Genomic DNA, 19,130 nt, shown 5'->3' on the forward strand with positions numbered 1-19,130 from the left:
TTAGAACTCTTAATTTTATACATAGTTCTCTGGTCTGTTTCATGAAACCTCTTCTCAGACCAATGTTCTAAATGTATATCGAAGAAAAATAAAGCTACTGGTTTTTCTTAAGGTAAAAAAATAAAAAACAAAAAACAGAATATACCAATTTATCCTACTAGAGAGATCCTAAAAGATATTTATTATAAGGAATTGGCTTATGCAATTATGGAGGCCGAGAAATCCCAAGATCTGCAGCTGGCAAGCTGGAGACCCAGGGAAGGTGACGTGTATTTCCAGTCTGAAACTTAGCAGGCTGGAGACTAAAAAAACAGCCAATGTTTCAGTTTCAAGTCCAAAAGCCAGGAAGAAACTGGTGTCCCATCTCAAAGCAGTCAGGCAGGAGGAGTTCCCTCTTACGGAGTCTTTTTGTTTTATTCATGTTGTCTTCAAAGGATAGGATGAGGCCCACCCATATTATGGAAGGCAGTTTGCTTTACTCGGTCTACCTATTTAAGCATTAACCTCATCGAGAAACACTGTCACAGACACAGAAGATTAATGTTTAACCAAATATCTGGGCACCCCATGGCCTAGCTAAACTGACACATAAAATTAACCATCCCAAGTATACATGCTATTTTCAATCTATTATGTTAATATAATATCTGACTTGCCAGATCATGCCGTGTCACCCTTCACTTTAAATGCACAAGCAGATAGCACTTTGGATGCCCTATACTTCTGTCCTGACCAGTTCAGCTGGAAGCTTTCCATGAACCAATTTGGGTGTTTGAACCCAAACTTTTTTAAATTATATAATTTAAATAAATGTTAAGAAAACTGACAAAATATAAATGCAAAAAGAACAAATTTTTGTTTCCATAAAAACTAGATTGAGTATGCCAGAAAGACTGGATAAATACAGGGTGATTAAAAATTTGCTTCCAAGGTGGGTGCAGTGGCTCGTGCCTATAATCCCAGCATTTTGGGAGGCCAAGGCAGGAGGACTGCTTGAGCCCAGAAGTTTGAGACCAGCCTGGGCAACACAGCGAGAATCCTTCTCAATTTTTTTTTTTTAGTTTGCTTTCAAAATAGCTGTGAGCATGAGGCATGACACATAGGGGGCCGGGGGAATCTAGGAGGATTCTACACTCAGTTCCTTTCCAAGTGTCTTTCCTTTCTTGTTTTGTTTTTTAAAAATTGAAACTGATAATCTTAGAGAGTGGTAATTCATGCAAAAAAGATGGTGAGGGGGAATTCCAATCAGGGGACCACTCTCAAAGAAAAGATCTTGGCCCCAAATTAAGAGACTGGCAAATGGCAAATGACTATATATAATTTATGTTAAATATGCCATTGGGGAATGTATTACTCTGTTTTCACACTGCTAATAAAGACATAGCCGAGACTGGGCAATTTACAAAGGAAAGAGGTTTAATTGACTCACAGTTCCACATGACTGGGAAGGCCTCACAATCATGGCAGAAGGCAAAAGAAGAGCTAAGTCATGTCTTACATGGCAGCAGGCAAGAAAGCTTGTGCAGGGGAACTCTCATTTATAAAACCATCATATCTCATGAGACTTATTCACTACCATGAGAACAGTATGAGGGAACAGCTCCCATGATTCAATTATCTCCACCTGGCCCCACCCTTGACACATGGGGATTATTATAATTCAAGGTGAGATTTGGGTGAGGGACACAGCCAAACCACATCAGGGAAGATGAAAAAGTTCTGGAGATGGAAAGTGGTCATGATTGCACAACAATGTGAATGTAAGTAATCCCATGGAACTGTATACTTTAAAATGGTTAAAATGGTAAATTGTGTGTTACACACGTATTATCACAATAAAAATATGCAAAGTGTGTATTTTTTCAGATTCCTTGTTTCAACAAATACTTTTTTATTAATGAAAATTGTTGCGTTCAATAAACAGGCTTATTCTGTATTAAGTTTATTTTTTATTTTAGTTTAATAGGAGAAAAGGACACCAACATGAAGCTGAATGAATTTCAGGTAAATGATTCCCTTTTGAGATTTTAAGAGATATTAATTCTCTAACATTGCTCTAAATTTAATAGGAAAGATATGAAAACCTGTAAGAAGTTAGAGCAGTGGTTCTCAATCCATGGCAGTGCCAATTCCCTAGGGTGCATCTAGAAATGCATGGACATGTTTTTGGTTGTCACAATTATGAGGATCCTGGCACTCCCCAGAGATGTCAAACATCTTATTACATACCTGACAGACCTCATATCAAAACATACCCAACTCAAATGTCAATAGCTCCCCCAGTGACAAACACTGGGGAAGAGTCAATGTATGTTTTATTTTTATTTTTTCTAATAAAAGTCAATCTGGAATTCAAAAGTTGATTAGAATAAAATATATGTACATTACAGTTATTTCACATAATTTGTAGATTTTACCACCATTCATTTTTAAATGATTTTAAAGTTCCTACTGTAAATATATGCACATTTATAAACAAATCTTAAATTACCAAATTTGCAATGTATCTATTAGATATTGAATATGAAAATTTAGGATTGGCAACTGATAGTTATATCCTACCGCACTATTTCTATGACATTTTAGAGGGGAAAAAGATTAATTCATTTTAAATGAAAAATATATAATATTTCATAAATTTGTGTATCATCCTGTGTGTGCAGGAGCTATGTTATTCTTCTCTGTATTATTCCAACTTTAGTATATATGCTGCAAAACCAATCAACATATTTTAAAAATTATATTTCAATTTTTTACAATATCTGACAACTTCCTTATGAAATTTGATAAAAGAGACATCATTTCACTTTCTTCCTCCTCTCTCCCTCTTCCAAATGCATTTTGTTGGTTATATTATTCTTCATAACGTCTGGATTTTTAACATTTACATCTTGTTCTGAAACCATAATTCAAACCACTGTTTACTCTTCATTTCTATTTTAAATAATTTGGTGTTCATCATCTAACTTTTCTGTGCCTGGCTTCTCCATTTTTATACTCTTTGATTCGTCTACTTCGTTGCCTAGATTTTATTATACAAAAGTTTTAAATTTACTTATTTTTATTCTATAAAAGGCTCATGGATTCTCATTTCTTTACATTCTTTAATGCTTACTATCCATCTGTTGCATTTATCCTTAGGAGGATAATTTGGGCTTAAAATTTTAAAGTCATTCACTGTCTTCCTCATAACTTTGTAGATACTGCTGCATTGTCTTTGGCTTGGAAGATGGTGTGCAGACATCTGGGGTCTATCTTATTTTCTCTTTCATAAGTGACTTGGTTTTTGCTAGTATACCTATACTATTATTATTTTTAAAGAATTTTCTTTTATTATCTCAAATGTAATATGTTTGATACCTATACATGATTAAATATGTAAATTATAATCAAAATAAGATTTAAGCTTTTAAATAATTACTCAACTGAAGAACTAAAAGAATCCCCAATAGCACTGCATCTACCTATGGATTCCTCCTCTGTCCCATGTGCCTCTTCGCCCCCTGAGGCAGCAACTTTCCTGTATGGTTATCCTTCCTTTCAATATTCCTAATGGTTTTGTCATGTAAGTATGTATTCCTAAAAAATATCCAATATTATTTCATTTTGCTTATTTTTAAGTTATACAGAAATGGTATAATACTATATATTGTCTTTTGGAACTTTTTTCCTCCAACTTAGTATTTAAATTTTTACAGACTCATGTTGCATTGTGTTACTATAGAGTACTCATTTTTAATAGCATTATTGATACATAATTTACATAATCAAGTTCACCTGTTTCAAGTATATATTTTAATGGCTTTCGGTGTATTTACAGAGTTGTGTACCCATCATCATCTTCTAATTTCAGAGTATTTTCATCACCCCCAAAAGAAATCTTGTGCCAATTGGCAGTCATACCCAGTATCCCTCTCCCCTGCTTCCCTATCCCCTGGCCTGACTTTCTGTCTTTATTGATTTGCCTCTTTTAGGCATTTCACATAAACGGAATCATTCAATATGTGATTTTCTTTCATTTAAAATAACATTTTGAGGTTCTTCCATGCTGTAGCATGTATCAGTACAATCATGCATCACTTAAGAACAAGGATATGTTCTGAGAAATAAATTGTTAGGCAATTTCATTGTTGTGCAAACATCATAGAGTATACTTACAAAAACCTAGATGGTATAGCCTACTACACATGTAGGTTATATGGTATAGCCTATTTGTTCCTAGGCTACAAACCTGTATAGCATATTACTGTACTGAATATTGTAGGCAACTGTAACACAATGGTAAGTATTTGTGTATCTAAACATAGAAAACGTACAGTAAAAGTATGGTACTATAATCCCACCGGACCACTGTTGTATATGTGGTCCATTGTGACAGAAACGTCATTATGTAGCACATGACTGTACTTCATTAGTTTTTATTGCTGAATATGACTCTATTGTATGGCTACACCACATATTGCTTGTCCATTCATCAAAACCATTCATTTTCACTACTGTATAATATTCCACCAAGTAAATATTCTACAATTTATTTATTTTGTCTATCAAAGGATGGATATTTCAGTCATTTCCAGTTTTTTTTTTCTTTTGTGAATTGTGCTGCTCTGAACAAGTTCCTAGGCAACCATGGGTAATAGTTTCTCTAGGATATATATCTAGGAGTAAGTTACATTCATTCTCAAATTTATTGGATAATGCCAAATTGTTTTATGAAGCAATTATACAAGTTTACCTTCCCAACAAAGGTATATAAGAGATCTTGTTAACCTCCATCCTTTCCAACACTTGACATTGTCCAATTTCTTAATTTTTGCCAATTCTGGGTATATAAATGGTGTTTCACTTCAGTTTTAATTTGTATTTCCTTTATTACTAATGAGAATGAGCATCCTTTTATATACTGCCCATTCACTTTTCTCCTTTGATATGCCTGTTACCATGTTTTGATCATTTTCTATTGGTTTTTCTCAATTGGTGTGTACATTTTTGTTGTAACTATAAACTGTACCTTTTTTATATTACATTTTAAAACTGTCCATGACCACTGTTTGGAAAAGCAGTTGAAGAATGCACCTTCATTTTACACTGAAGGTTGCATCTCCCTAGTTTGCAAACTGTTCACTGGAACATAGTCTCTTTCTTCCACATTCCTTTTCAGAGAACTCTTGTGCAGGGGCTGTATCTCATATACAATGGTGAGAGAAGACTGCATGTTACATACTAATACTTATAATTTCTATAAAGTTTAGAAAAATGCAAAACATTGCAATTAGTATAGGTTGTTTAGCAATGTACATCTCTGTAGCAGAATTTTATAGAAAGTCAAGGCAATTAGAAATATCAGTGTAATGTAGGGGTTACTTCTGGGAAGGGAAGGGAAGGGGAAGTGGTATCAGGGAAGTGGGATCAGGTATATGTAGGGGGATACAATGGTATCTTTAATATTTTATTCCTTAAACTGGATGATGCATATATGAGTGTTGGTTATATTTCTATTTCTATATTTTCTCTTTTTTTTTTTGAGATAGAGTCTCACTCTATCACCCAGACTGGAGTGCAGTGGCACGATCTCGGCTCACTGCAACCTCCACCTCCCAGGTTCAAGCGATTCTCCTGCCTCAGCTTTCCGAGTGGCTGGGATTACAGGTATGTGCCATCACGCCCGGCTAATTTTTGTATTTTCAGTAGAGACAGGGTTCACCATGTTGGACAGGCTGATCTTGAACTCCTGACCTCAGATGATCTGCCCACCTTGGCCTCCCAAAGTGCTGGGATTACAGGCAGGAGCCGTCATGCCCAGCCTGTATTTTCATTTAGCCAACATGTTGTCTAACATTTTTCTGAAGGGCAGAGATCATTGTCAACTCTTGTCTATCACTCCCACATCCAGTCAGTCACTCTACAAATTTTGCCTCTTAAGTAGTCCCTGGGACTGTCCCATCCACTCCATCCTTACAGCCCCTTAGTGTGGGCCTTCATCATCTTTACTTGGACTATAGCAACCACCTCCTACCTCCAGCCTGAGCCCCTAGACTCTAGACTACTACTGAAGTGGTCTAACTAAAATGCAAACTATCACTGTCACATACCTCCCCGCTTAAAACCTTTCAACAGCTTGCTGCTGCCTGGAGAACAAGGTACAAGTTCCTGTAGCAAGGAACACCAGGCCCTTTGTGATCTGGTCCCTGCTTTTCTCCCCAATCTTGTCTGTCACCACTTCCTGCCCTGCATTTTAAGTTGCAATGACACTGGACTACTTACAGTTCTCCCACAGAGTAACCAGCTCCTCCTGGTTTGTGCAAGACTCTTCTGGTCTTAGCACTGACAGTCCTGCATCCTGGGAGCCCCTCAGTCCCAGGCAAACTGGGACAGTCATGGTATTGAACCTGAAAGTCCTGCATCCTAGGAAACCCTCAGTACCAAGCAAACTGAGAGAACAGTTTCCCAGTCTCTGTGCTGTTTCTGCAGATGTCTCAGCAACTTAGTCTGTCTCCCTGACCTCCTGCTTCCTATTTATTCTGAAACTATTACCCAAAGCAAACAGCAAACAAACTATAAAGTAAAACATAACAAACACAAAAAATAGGCAACTAATTTCTGTATATGGGTTTTAGGGCCTGACACCTTACTAAGTTAATTACTATCACGTTAGTTTTAGATTCTTTGTGATTTTCTTTGTATATTATCATATTATCTGAAATATTTATGGGTTGGTTTGTTCCTTTCTTTCTTTTTTTAAAGCAAACTTGGAATAGAAGAAATATTTTCACCTTTCTAATCATTATGCCTTTATTTATTTTCCTCATGTTATTATCTGGCTAGAAGCTTCGGTTTTAATGGTGATTAAAAACATGATAGTGAGCAAACGTATCCCATTTGTGATTTTACATGGAATGTTTTTAGATTTTCATCAAGAATGATGTTTACTGAGGTTTTGGCTGATAACATCATTCATGTAAAGAAAATTATCTTTTATTCATACTTTGCTAAGACTTTTTATACTAAATCAGTGGTTAACTTTATCCAAAGTTTTTCTGTTCCTATTGAGATTATATATGGGTTTCCCCTTTTAATCTATTATGTAGATCACAATTCTAGATTTCTAAATGTTAAACTACCCTTGCATTCCTGGGATAAAGCCAAGTTGGTCATGATAAATACACTTTTTTTTTTTTTTTAACTCCACCGGATTCCATTTGGTATAATTTATTTAGGCTCTTGAGTGACATTGGCCTATAATTTATTTTCTCAAACTGAATTTGTCTATTTTTGGTGTCCAGGTTATATGGAATGATTTAGAGAGTATTTGTTCTTTTCCATTTTGCTGTGTAAGTTTGTAAAAGATAGAAATTAACTCTTGAATGCTTAGTAATTCTACCTATAAAATTAAATGGATTGGTCTTTCCTGTAGGAAATTTTGAACTACTAATTCAGTTGCTTTACTAGTTATAGAATCGGCCGGGAGTGGTGGCTCACACCTGTAATCCCAGCACTTTGGGAGGCCAAGGCGGGTGGACCATGAGGTCAGGAGTTTGAGACCAGCCTTACCAACGTGGTGAAACCCTGTCTCTACTAAAAATAAAAAATTAGCTGGGAGTGATGGCATGCATCTGTAATCCCAACTACTCAGGAGGCTGAGGCAGGAGAATCACTTGAACCCAGGAGGCAGAGGTTGCAGTGAGCTGAGATTGCACTACTGCACTCCTGCCTGGGCGACAGAGCGAGACTCTGTCTTAAAAAAAAAAAAAACAAAGTTACAGAATCATTAACGTTTCTTAATTCCTAATTCAGCTTTGGTAAGTTCTATTTTTCTAAAGATTATTTCACCTCACCTTCAATTTATTGGCCTAACATTGCCCATAGTATTTTCTTTTTAATCTGTGCTATAGCTATATTTATATTCTCTCTTAATCCTTACATTATGTGTACTCTTTTCTCAGTCTTATCAAAAGATTGTCTATTTTATGAGTCTTTTCAAAAAGCTAATTTTATCTTCATAATTTTTTCTTTTGTAATATCATTTTCAACTTAGGGGATTCTGTTTCCTTTTTATTTTCTTTTATTCTTTTCCAAATACTTATGATGGTGCTTAGTTCATTTTCAGACTTCTTTCTTTCTAATATAAGTATTTATGGTTGATAGAATGCCCTCAAAAATACTGGTTTTGACATGTTACATTTTCATTACAATTTGGCTTTAAGTATTTTAAAAAATTCATTATGATTTCTTAATTGAGCAATGAATAATTAAGTATTCTATTTCCAAAGATGTGAGGACTGTAAAACTATAATTTTGCTATTGACTTTTACCTTAACTAAATTTTTGTCAGAAGTATCATCTTTCTTTTCATTTTATTTTTTCTGAGACAGAGTCTCGCTCTTTTTGCCCAGACTGGAGTGCAGTGGTGCAATCTCAGCTCACTGCAACCTCCACCTCCCAAGTTCAAGAGATTCTCCTGCCTCAGCCTCCCAAATAGCTGGGATTATAGGCATATGCTACCACACCCGGCTAATTTTTGTATTTTTAGTAGAGACAGGGTTTCATCATGTTGGCCAGACTGGTCTCAACTTCTGACATCAAGTGATCAACCTGCCTCAGCCTCCCAAAATGCTGGGATTACAGACATGAGCCACTGTGCCCAGCCCCAAAATACCATCTTCCTAAGGAATAACCTTTAGTGTGTGATACAGTTTAGCTGTGTTCCCATCCAAATCTCATCTTGAATTGTAGCTCCCATAATTCCTACATGTCATGGGAGGGACCCAGTGGGAGATAATTGAATCATGGAGGCAGGTCGTTCCTGTGCTTTTCTCATGATAGTGAATAAGTCTCACAAGATCTGATGGTTTTATAAAGGCAGTTCCCCTGCACACATCCTCTTGACTGCCACCATGTGAGACACGCCTTTGCTCCTCCTTTGCCTTCTGCCATGATTGCGAGGCCTCCCCAGCCACGTGGAACTGCAAGTCCATGAAACCTCTTTTTCTTTATAGAATACTCAGTCTCAGGTATGTCTTTATTAGCAGCATGAGAACAGACTATTAATACAGTGTGAGTCTACCGATGGTAAATTCTCAATTTTTGTTTAATGGCAAATGCCTTTTACTCTCATGATTGATAGATAATAGCTATTCGCTCTCAACACTTTATTATTCTACTGCTTTCTGTTTTCTGGTATCACTGTTGAGCACTCTGCTGCCAATGAAATGATTATTTCTTGGTATGTGATGTGTCTTTACTTTCTGGCTCTTTTAAACATTTTTGCTTTGTTTCTCTAGAAGCCACCACTATGCTAGCTATTGGTTTTCTTTTTCATCTTGCTTGGGAATACTGTCCTTTATGAAACTGGGGATTCACAGCTTTCAGCATTTCTGAACATTTCTCCTTGATTAATTTTATTATCACTTCTTGGTTGACTTATTCTTTTCTTCTGCGACTCTGATTTGACTTATTTTAGACCTTCTTATTTTATCCTCAACATTTTAAATTATTCTAACGTCTTCTGGCCCTTTTTCTTTCAAGATTATATTCTGGTTAATTTATTCACTTCAACCTACAAGTTCATTAATTCTCTTTCATCTGTGGCTAATCTGCTTTTTAACATGTCTTGTGTTTTCTTTCAATGTTTACATATTTTATGTAGACATTCCATTGTGTTATTTGTAAGAATTGCCTGATTATTCCTGATAATTTTCTGTTGCTTGCTCACTATTTTGATTCTATATTTTACTTTTTAAGTACTTCATAAACAGCATTTCTATGTCTAACAGTTCTAATATAGATGGCTTATTTCCTCTTGTCGCTTCATGTCTTTGGTTGTGAACTAATACTTGTCTGATTATACATTGTGGGAATCTGACGAGGTATCCTTAAGATTCTTTCCTATGGTGATTTGGTGTGTTTCTGCGAGTAGGTGGGAGGACTACTAACCTGGGGCCATTTACTACTCTTTGAGGGACCTGGGTTAACGCAAAATCTCAGATTTAGTTCCTTTTTCTTGCTGTTGACCCCAGGCTCAGTATCCCTGTTGCAATTTACAGTGCTTCTATTGGCATTTCCCCTCAGAATAATCACAGTTTCTCTCCCTTGCTTCTTGCTCAGGACATTTATCTGCTCATGGCTCTAAGCTTCAATATTGTCTCAACTTGTTCCTTTTTATTTTTTGGAGGGGAGGAGAAGTTGGACTTACAGATAGTTTTACCCACTTCCAGGAAGTCCAGCAGCAAACCAAAATGTTTTATTTCGGATATAATTGGTTTCGAGTACAGTGTCTTGTCTGCCATTGCTGCTGTAAGTGAAAGTGCTATTCTTAATCTGTGAAATTCAAGAAATAAAATAAATGTGCTGACCATTCTGCCTGTTTTCTCAGCACATTATCATTTAAAGGGTCAAGTATCTACAATTATTTTTGTATTTTCAATGTAAAAATAAGTAAACTGGGGCCCAAATAGGCTAAATGACTCACTCATTTCATAACAAAGGAAAACTAGAAACCATGTGTTTATGTCCAATCTGGTAGTTTTCGCAACAAATCCTTCTAATAATCTTTAGACCTGATTTTAAAAGACATGTTATGTTAAATTCCATCTGTAATTCTTTAAGTTATGACAAGGTCTACAATTTTATTTTTAAGTCTATGGATTCCCAAGTCTAGACACATATATTCATGTACAATCATATACACACATAAACTCAAGCCTATATATAAACTATTATAATTTAATATATAGATAAGTATGACTATAAAGAAGATAACTTGAAAGCACTAAGGGAAACTACAGAATCCTAACCTTCTCTTTTTCTAGTAAGCATGGCCTTTAAGATCAAAATACTTGTACACAACACAGAACATTTGTTTTCAATTACGCACAAGAGCAAATAACTTCTGCTAAAGATTATGAGGACCTGGATTAGCTATATACTATGTCTCAAGTAGTCTTTTAAATAATCTCTGCATTGAATTAACTCATGGGTTAGAATTATAAATTACACAAATACGTCAATGAAAAGGAAAAGTGAGATTTCTTGTGGGCAGTATTCATCAGCAGTTCTCTAGAAAATCTGTCAACATACACAGTCAGTAACATAGCACAAAGTTAATATAGTTCAGGGAGAACAAGGGGGAAAACTAGAGGCAATCAGTAAAGCAGTCATTTCAATTTAGAGAATCTTGCTATCAATCAGAGAATCTGAGAGGAAAAGATTACAAACACACCGTCGGATATGCCAGCATTCCACGAAGTTATAAATAGCTGCTAGTAGCGACCTTGGGTTTTCTTAAATACTATCTGGTAATTTCTATTTTATTAGCTTTGCTTAGATATATTTTATTTTGGTTATTTATTTTAACAGACAAAAATTATATAAATTTATCATGTACAATATAATGTCCTGAAATACATATATACTGTGAATTGGCTACATGGAGCTAATTAACACATGTATTACCTTACATACTTCACTTTTTTTGTGGTGAGAACACTTAAACTTTACAGCTTAAATCTAGGAAGCGTATTTTTAAAGTAATCAGGTTGAGGTCCTAAAATTAATTTTAGATGTTTTGAGGGTCGAGGGTGGAGACAGATGTTTCTTAAAGTTCTTTTCAGATGACTTGGCCATATATACCCCTTCTTAAAAGTTTTCATAGATATTGTCCCCCCCAGAGGGGAAAATTCTCCAAGAATATTTCAGTGTCTTTGTTATTTCCATGTTAACATGCAAGGGAAGATAATGTAGTTACTTTTTTTTCTCCTTTGATTTTCTCTCCTGTTCAGTTTTCATTCTCCACCCCTTTCACCCCAACCTCTACCCTTAAAAAACTTCCAGCATGTAGCTCCACTTCTCAAAAGCGATATTGTTTTAGTCTAATGTAACATTAGTTTGAATATAGTTGTGCTTAAGCATTTGTGAACCTTTAACAAATCTGTATTGCTGAGATTATTACAGCATGGTCCACATATGCTACTACTCTTGAAAACCACTAACAGATGAAGCTGTTTAGGAATTTTATGGGCAAGGGTCGAAGTGAGCTTTGAGTGGCAGAACCTGTATCACCCTGTGAAGTGTGGAAGACACTAAGATATGTCAATCTGGGTGGAGGGTAACATGGAAGAGGCTGGTTTCAACAAGCTAAGCCTGTACAATGGCATTCCCAAATCAACTTCTAATTTTGCAATAAATGATTATACACTAAAGATATTGCTCAGGACCTTTGTTTTTCCTAACTTTTAGCTTTTATATGATAATGTGTCACATTATACACAATGAATAATTAAATTACTTATATTACATACACCTGTAAATCTACTATACAATTTAAAAGTGAAATTATTGATATATTTCATAGACCCTAGGTGATCTCTGAAATTTTCAACAAACCCACCCCCTAGGAGACTACTCACTGTATGTGGGTGTGAATGGACACTTGAACATGTTTGCCTCTCTGGAGGGTCGTAAAATACGCATCATCAACTTAAACACCCTCTGTACTCCACAGTGCCTTGCATTGCTATTATGTTATAATAACAATGACAATTTTACTTAATAGGGAAATTGGCCAATTCTGAGTGATTTGACAATAAGAGAAGTTGGTGTTTAATAACACAATAGATTCTTTTTTTTTTTTTTTTTTTTTTTGAGACAGAGTTTCGCTCTTGTCACCCAGGCTGGAGTGCAGTGGTGCTCTCTCGGCTCACTGCAACCTCTGCCTCCCAGGTTCAAGTGATTCTCCCACCTCAGCCTCCCGAGTAACTGGCAATACAGGAGCGCAGCACCATGCCCCGCTAATTTTTTGTATTTTTAGTAGAGATGAGGTTTCACCATGTTGGCCAAGCTGGTCTTGAACTCCTGACCTCAGGTGATCTGCTCACCTTGGCCTCCCAAAGGGCTGGGATTATAGGCATGAGCCACCGTGCCTGGCCCACAATAGATTGTTTCTAATTGCTTGAAAAAATGTCCTTCAGAAAAGTCTCCTGACACAGAGTCACAAGTTAGGGCAGGGAGCGAGGCTTGTTAGACCTGGAGCCCAATGGAAGGCAGCAGGTGACAGCTGGCAGTTTCTCAGGAAAGACAGTTTACTCATTATTTTAGTGTTTGTGCTAGTGAATGCCTTCAAAGTGAAAGTTAATTTCCCTTTTGGATTACTTAGGATATTATTTTTAATGCTGAGGTTTTCCACATCCTTGGACAGATTTTTTTCCCAGAATGAGCATTTTTGTTGTTGTTGTTGTTATATGGTTATTTCCAACAACACGTAAAAATCAATTTGGGGGAGATTTTGTTATTTCCCATGATTTCCTCGTAGACGTTATTAATGACAGTCTTTGAAGAAAGAGAAACACAAAAGCATTTAGTGTTATGGATTAAAATGAAAGTTCAGTATTTTACTGGGTGGCAGGGGGTGGGTGGTAAAGAGAGGAGCGAAGCTCTCCTTAAAACATACAAAGGATGAAATTCCACCTACTCTGTCTAAAAATTCCAAACAATTAAAACACGAAGTTTGAATAAGAATAAGCTTCAGGATATTAAGACCATTCTGGACCTGTCTAAAGTCATGCCTGTTTATTTTGCATCTGTCATCTCAAATATGGTCTGTTAGAGAATCGCAGGGACAAAAGGCCTTTCTTAATCTATCCAGCTGCCTCCCACCCCTGCCAGAGCATCTCTGGGCTGTGCCTAGGGTAAGAGAGGCAAGCCAGAGGAGCATGAAATCAACCACAGTTTCTGCTTCCTTTTCTCACCGCTCCCCCCAACTCCACCCCCAATCCCATCGAGACCTCTAATTCTGAGTGGCTGGAGCTGCTTCTAATGCCTGTCCATGTCCCTCTCTGCCAGCTATGCACATGGGGCAGCCTCTAGAGAGGAGCACAATCCAAACCAAGAAACACTCAATGTCAGCTTCCTCAGAACTAAACTTTTGGGTTACTTTCCAAGCAGGCAACATTTTGGGGAATTTTGCTGTCACTTCTTCTGAAGGGCTTCCTAGGATAGGTTTTAATGTGCTTACAAGAAGCTGTGTTTAAGAGAGTATTAAGTTATTAGATTACTCCAGTAGATAAAATGTACTATAAGCATGACAATACGCTGTGAAAAAAATCTCGTATTTCTACTTTAATACTATCTAATGTTATGAAAGAGTGAGTTCTTTGAACTAGATGAATCTTGACTTATAAGGCAGACTGAATTTAGAGCAGATACAGAAGATGTAGGGATTTTAGAAGTGGCACAGAAATTCCTCTTTGATTAGGTTTAGTGGTATTACCTTTTTTAGACTTTCTGTATGTTTCAAGTTAGATGAGAGAATAACAACTTTAGGAAAGCAAATATATCTTTAGCCTTGGAATGGCAAATAGGCTTCTCTCCCCTTTTGAATTGAAAACCAGCAGGCAAAGATCATTGTTATTAGAGAGAAATGAAAGGCTTACTAGAAACGTACCCACAAAGCTTCAATTGGACAAGCCCTGGAAAGTTCTATATACAAGTTAGGATCTACCTAAGCCCAGGGAAATATTGGGTTTGGATTACAGTGACTGAGAATGGCTGAATGTTAGTGAGGCATTTAACTACACCTAGACACATGAATTCCTTTAGTTTGAGCTCTATATTGTGTCTCTTAATTACACAGAATGTTCCTTTATATTTGTATTTATGTGCTTAAATGAAGTTCTATTTTACTGGAGAAAAGAATTGTGCTTTGGCTCTGTTGATACACGCCTATAGGAACTCCTAACCAGAACGATATCACCTAGACCCTACCATCCACCTCACAGAACCCAAATTGTGTGGTTCTGTCAAATGATATAAGACATGGGAATAAAATAAACACTTTAGGGAACATTTACTAGTACACCCACTTAAAAGACATTCACTGAGCATCTCTCCATTCATGTTACTGGATACCAAAGGCCAGCACCAGACATGTAAGAATTCCTTGCCATATTTAAGAAATGAAAAGGGATGGATAAATCTAGACAAAGAGTTTTATCCCTGGTTCTAAAGGAAACTAACTTAAATTCCAGGGAATTTCAGAGACTATATGTTTTTCTATTTTTCTTCCTCAATATATATCATCTCCAACCTCACCCTGCCTTAGAATAAAGGGGATAAGGTGGAAAGAAAAAAATGAGCCAAATATCCAAAAGTGAAATAAACATTTGAACACAATCACGCAAAGGCCAGGGAACCAGAAATTAATGTTTCCTTACAAAGGATGGACGATGACTAGTTAGGGCACTAACTGAGTACTGAGGTTTGCAGAACTGAGTACTGAGTACTGAGGTTTGCAGAAAGGGCCATAGTGGGTGCTTACTGTCAGGAGAGACTTAGCCTAGCATTTCATGACTTTTGTGCTTTCCACTTTATCATCAGACAATTCCCTTCCTATAGTTTAGAGTAAAAAAGCTGATATATGATAAAATGAATACTACAACGAATTGGGGGAAGAGGCAAATTTAGTTGATTTGAAGGAAAATGATGTTTCAGTAGAGATGAAAATACATATTCAATTATGTTTTTGCGAGGATGGCTAAAAGGTAGTGAGACTTTCAGTCAAATATTTGGGACAAGCAACAATTAAGTCAAATGCGGGGAGGCTTTGTCCCAGCCACATCTAAGCAAGAAGGAATTCGTTACGGAATTTGGTACAGTGTCAGAGAAGACAAAAATCCAATGCTTAGCTATGAATATTTTCTAAAATTATCCCCTGAAGCTTCATATATTTGAATTAATAACAGTTCCCTAGGACAAAATGGAGTCTGGACTATGTGCCTTTCTAGCAAATACAGTAGTTGTTAGTAGTTGTTACAATGATTTTTAAACCACAACTATCAATATAAGAGTGGCTGCTGTATTCTGTGAGCCATCTGCTTCACACAGCCAGATGAAGTCATAGATATAAAATGCAGCTATGAGTTATATTATTGTATCTCCATAATGGTAGCATTTCACATATATTTTAAAACCTAGAAAAAGTGTCGAAAAGATAGGGTACAGAAAGAATTACATGTCCCCTCATCCAACCCCCAACTACAGCTTTAGTGACTCAAAGAAATCTTAACTAAATAGTACAGTTATTTTCAGATAAGATATTTAAAAAGTAGACACAGTTACTCTCAGAAGTGATCTAGTGTCCATGTCTACTTCATCCTTTATAAAAAGCAAGTATTCTCTGAACATCTCATTCATGAATAGAGAGAATGAAAGTGAATTAACTGGGATGAATAGTGACTTTAACAACAGCTAAAGGGATGCATCTAACGAAAATACCCAGCAGGACTTTGAAAATTCACTCACTGCCAGGCATGGTGGCTCATGCCTATAATCCCAGCACTTTGGGAGGTTGAGGTGGATCACTTGAGCCCAGGAGTTCAAGACCAGCCTAGGGAACATAGCCAGACCCTGTCTCTATAAAAAATAAAAGAAACTACCCGGGCATGGTGTCATGCGCCTGCAATCCCAGCTACTCAGGAGGTAGGAGGATCACTTGAGCCCAGGAGGTTGAGGCTGCAGTGAGACATGATGGAGCCACTGCACTCCAGCCTGAGTGACAGAGCAAGACCCTGTCTCAGAAAAAAAAAAAAAAAAAAAAATCACTCGCCATTCATATTCTAGAGAACTGTATCATCTCATTTGAGGAAACAGTACTTCTCACCTTCTCTGAAAAATATCCCTTGCCCCACCTACTTCCTTAGGCTACAAAAGTATTTCTCATTTTTTTTTCATTACTGTTCTCCAAAAGAGAAAAAAGAATTTAAGTACTCTCTTACGAGAGAATTAAATACTAAGGGATAAGATTTGTTGGGTGGGGATGAGCCTTGGAGGGCCACAAACCGTTTAATATTGAAGATATTTTTGGTCTCCCCAAAACCAGTTTTCCCATTGAGAATACTTGGGTTACGGTGACTTGACCCTTGTTCCTCCATCATATACTCTATTCCTTCTGAATTGTAGGAGGTTATTGCTAAATACTAAGCACTCAGGAAAGGCCTGTGGATGGTCAGCCAAGAGATCCAAGGAGAGGATGATCCTGAACCAATGCCACAGCACCCTCCAGACTTCTTCTTATGTTAGTATATACAACTCCTATTTGTGTAAACATTCCAGATATACTCAAATTAAAATTAGGTGAGGAACAGGGTTTTGCAAAACTGTTTTTTACTGTGGTATAATATATATAACAAAATTTGCCATTTTAACCATTTTTAAGTGTATAGTTCAGTGGCATTAATTACATTCACAATGTTGTGCAACCATTACCACTATTTCCAAAATTTTTCATCGCCCCAAATGGAAACTCTGTACCCATTAAGTAATAACTGCCATCCCTCCCACTAAAGTCCTTGGTAATTTATAATCAAATTACCATCTTTATGAGTATGCACAGAGATGCAAATTCTAGATATTTCATGTAAGTTGAATAACACAATATTTGTCGTTTTATGTCTAGCTTATTTCACTTAGTATAATGTTTTAAAGATTCATCCATGTTGTAGCATGTATTATAACTTTATTCCTTTTTTGTGGTTGAATAACATTCCATTGTATACACATTTCACATTTTATTTAGCCATTCATCAACTGATGGACAAGGGTTATCTCTACTTTTGGCAATAATAGAGTTTTTAAAGATAAGTAATATATGTAAAGCATTTAGAACAGTGCTTGGTACCTAGGAACTCAGCAAATGTAAGCTAAAAAAACCATTATTACTATTGCTAAATACCAACCTACCACATCCACTTTGTCAACTGTCTTTCGTTTCATGGGGAAATGAAGTAGTATGCGGATACACTGAAAGTGTCATGAAGACCTACCATACAATTCGGAGCAAATGGTAGGTTCATAGGTCTGTGGCCATCTGTGGTGCAGGTATAATGGATACAACCCCACTTATATCTGTCTGCCCATCCATTCATCCAGATTTTATTAAGTACCTCCTATGGGAAAAATACTATGCTTCAACCCTAAGCTGAAGTGACATATAATTAAATTGTTAAATGACAAAGAAGAAAAGGGGCAGCACTTAACCATTTCCAATGATGATGAAATAGTTCTACAATCAATCATGAGCTTCAAAACTTTGATTATAAGAGGTGCATCTCTGGCAGAGGATCTGCTTTAGGGGAAGGAGCATATACTAAAGAACACATTTAAACAGGGAGTGGGAAAGAGGTGGGGAGGAGGGAAGGTAATCTCCCTCTAGTGACAGTGGTGATAACACATCTTACTTCGGCACTGAAGACCTTTGACACTAACGTAGGTGGTCAATCATTTGAAATCCAACAACTCCAATAATGTTTGGAAGTCAGGTATTCATTGAGCACCTACTGTATGCAATGTTTTATTACATAAAATAATAATCAGCTTGCCTTTACATATCTTACAATGTACTTAGAGAGTTAAGATTCATCACACAATATTGTGAGAAAACAAGTGGAAGAAACAGTGGGAAAATCCAAATGCCAGAGCCAGAGGGGCTCTGAGATGACATGTGTCGGCCATTCCTGGAGAACACACTCATGAAGGGGCTGAAAACGGAGGTGCAGTGAGTGTTAGTATGTGTGCAGGCAGGATATAAGACCAAAAGAGGGAGCACTACCATCAACAGAGGAGTGACATGGCACCAGAAAGGAGATAAGGAATGAGTACGTGGAAAAGAGGTTGGCTTGACTGGGCCCTGTGGGAAATAAGGTTCAATAGTGAGAATGGGGCCAAAAAGGAGACATGTACTCAATAGTTCATTATTGCCAGGCTAGTGACAAGAGAATATGGCTTCATGTCTAGGTGCTGTACCTTTGCATTCTGTTTTATCACCACCACCCCTGTCCATTTGTCCATTCTTTCTATATCTTGTTGCATTACAAATCATACACTCCAGGCAAGGTAATTAAAAAAATAATAAACTAGCCCCAACAAATTTTCTTTGGATGCTCTGAATAACCACTACTCTGAATCACCTCCTTCCCTGACTTTCATTTAAACTGGCTCACTTACTTGGCATTTCATGATGATCAAACCTGTCTTTGGTGGTCAACTTGATACTGTTACTGCTACCTGCAATATTAGACTCTAGAATGAAAAGTGCTAAGGATAGAGAACTTGTCTTTTGTGTATTATGTCTTGTCATGCTT

At 36.8% G+C, this 19,130-nt stretch overlaps 1 pseudogene; it reads right to left on the minus strand.

Moving 5' to 3' along the window:
• Positions 1 to 2,615: 2,615 nt before the first annotated feature.
• Positions 2,616 to 2,728, minus strand: LOC129479916 (uncharacterized; annotated as a pseudogene).
• Positions 2,729 to 19,130: the final 16,402 nt, after the last annotated feature.

This window comes from Symphalangus syndactylus, chromosome 3, assembly GCF_028878055.3.
Source record: "Symphalangus syndactylus isolate Jambi chromosome 3, NHGRI_mSymSyn1-v2.1_pri, whole genome shotgun sequence".
NCBI classification, from domain to species: Eukaryota; Metazoa; Chordata; class Mammalia; order Primates; family Hylobatidae; genus Symphalangus; species Symphalangus syndactylus.